Genomic DNA, 2,781 nt, shown 5'->3' with positions numbered 1-2,781 from the left:
TAGCCCTGGCTGTCCTGGAACTCACTTTGTAGACCAGGCTAGCCTCGAACTCAGAAATCTGCCTGCCTCTGCCTCCCGAGTGCTGGGATTAAAGGTGTGCGCCACCACTGCCCCCCGGCCAATTTTTTTATTTTCAAGATTTATTTTTTATTACTTTTAATCGTGTGTGTGTGTGTGTGTCCGTGTGTGTGTGTGTGCACGCGTGCGCATGTGTGTGTCCATGGCACTTCTTTGGCTAGCAGCTCTACAAGACATAATCCATTTCTTGCCCTGGAGGTTTTATTTGGTGGCAGGAGATTCTAGTTGAGGCATTGACTTTCCCATTATGCATTGACTGACTTCATTTAAATACCTTTCCTAGATGTGCATACATTTAGGAAGCTTCTACAGTAAGATGCCTCCATATAAGTTTCCAAAAGCCTTTCGTGTTAGCCCTTCCTCTTCATATGCTCTCTTTTACCCAACCCTCTCACACCCATCCCCATGTAATCCTCCTGTAATAGCTTCCTTGTTGCATCATTATACACTCTACTCTGTTTCCCTTCCTTGGAATTTGCTCTCCTCCCGCCTGGTCCATTAGTGGATATCTAATCTCTGTGGTTATTCAGAGTGAAGCACGCATATGAAAAGCTTAGAAGTCAAGATCCACATGTAAGAGAAAGCGTGTGATACCTGATCTCTAGCTCTGGGTTACCTTGTTCCAGAGGACTTTTTTTTCCCCCCTCTGGTTTTTGGTTTTTCGAGACAGGGTTTCTCTATAGCCCTGGCTGTCCTGGAACTCACTATGTAGACCAGGCTGGCCTCGAACTCATAAATCCACCTGCCTCTTCAGGCAGACTTTTTGTAGCTACATCTGTTCATCTGCAACTTTCATTGTTTTCTTAACAGTGGAATAATATTCTGGTTTGTGTCAAGTTGACACACAAAGCCAGCCAGTACAGGTGGTCTAGACAAAGCCATCCGGTACTAGTGGTCTAGCTGGATCAATTCCCAGCTTCCTGAGGAGTCATTGCCCTGATTTCTGTAGTGGCTGTACAAGTTTGTAGTCCCACTATTAATGAAGAAGTGTTCCCCTTTTCCAAAACCATTGCCAATATATACTGTCTTTTCCATCCTTCTACCCTGGTTTAATGTCTGTCTTTGATGGTGAGGTGTATTTCTTAGATGCAATAGAAAGATGGATCCTATTTTGTAATTCAGTATTGTCTTTTAGTCTGTGTGTGGTTTTTTTTGTTGTTGTTGGTGGTGAATTGAGACCATTGATATTGAACTATTAAAGAGCAGCATTTATCAATTCCTATTATTTTGTTATTGGGTGTGGGTTCCCCCTTTTGTTAACTGTTCTGGGACTATCTATTCCTTGGTCCTTTTATGTATAGTACTCCTCTTCAGACTGAAGTTTTCTTTCTAGTGTCTTCTGTAGAGCTGGATTGGTGGACAGAAATTGTTAAGATTTGTTTTTAAGTGAAATGATTTTATCAATTACAATGGATAGTTTTGATGGGTATAATAGTCTGGCTGGCCTGGCATCTATGGTCTCTCAGAGCATGTAGAACATCTGAAAGACTTCCTTCAGAGTCTCCATTGCAAAAATCAGGTATTATTCCAACAGACTTGCCTTTACATGTGAATTTTTGGGGTTTTGTCCCTCCAACTGCCCCCTTGAAGCTTTTAATATCTTTTTTTTTTTTTTTTTTTTTTTTTTTTTTTTTTTTTTTTTTTTGGTTCTGTACATTTAGTGTTTTGATTATTCTGTGTCATGTAGAATTTCCCTTCTGGTCATGTCTATTTGGTGTTCTGTATGCTTCTTGTACCTTCTTAGACATCTCCTTATCTAGACTGGGAGAATTTTCTTCTATGATTTTGTTTAAAATATTTTCTGTGCCTTTGACCTGGGTTTGTTCTCTTTCTTTATCTCCATTATTTATAGATTTGGCCTTTTCATAGTGTCCCAGATTTCCTGACTGTTTCTGCCTGAGTTTGTTTAGATCTAACATTTTCTTTGAGTGGACTATTCATTTCTTTTACCTCATCTTCAACATCTGAAATTCTTTCTTCCATGTCTTTTAATCTGTTGGTCAGGCTTACCTATAAGGTTTTTCATTTGACAAACTGAGTATCCCAAGCTGGATGTGGTGGCGCACACCTTTAATCCCAGCACTCGGGAGGCAGAGGCAGGCAGATTTCTGAGTTCGAGGCCAGCCTGGTCTACAGAGTGAGTTCCAGGACAGCCAGGGCTATACAGAGAATCCCTGTCTCAAAAAAACAAAAAACAAAACCACCACCCCCCCAAAAAAAAACAAAAACAACAACAAAAAAACCAAACTGAGTATCCCATTTCTCATTCCATTTCAGTTTGGGTTTTCCTTAGTGATTCTATTTCTTCATTAAATTTTACTTTCATGTCTTGAATTCTTTTCACTGTCTCATTCATTTATTTGTGTTTTATAATATAATCAAGGCATCAATTGATATTCTCTTTAAGGTTCTTGAAGATATTTATAATTGATATCTTTTTAAAAAGATTTGTTTATTTTATGTATATGAATGCTCTATCTGCATGTACACTTGTATGCCAGAAGAGGGCATCAGATTTCATTATAGATGGTTGTGAGCCACCATATGGTTGCTGGGACTTGAACTCAGGACCTGTAGAAGAACAGCCAACACTCTTAAATGCTGAGTCACCTCTCCAGCCCACATAATTGATATTTTGAAGTCCTTGTCTTGTGCTGCTGCTAAATTGTTTTTTTAGTTCCTATTTCTTTTTTTGTTTGTTTG

This window comes from Mus caroli, chromosome 10 (genome assembly GCF_900094665.2).
Source record: "Mus caroli chromosome 10, CAROLI_EIJ_v1.1, whole genome shotgun sequence".
NCBI lineage: Eukaryota > Metazoa > Chordata > Mammalia > Rodentia > Muridae > Mus > Mus caroli.
Note: the sequence above shows the minus strand (reverse complement) of the source record.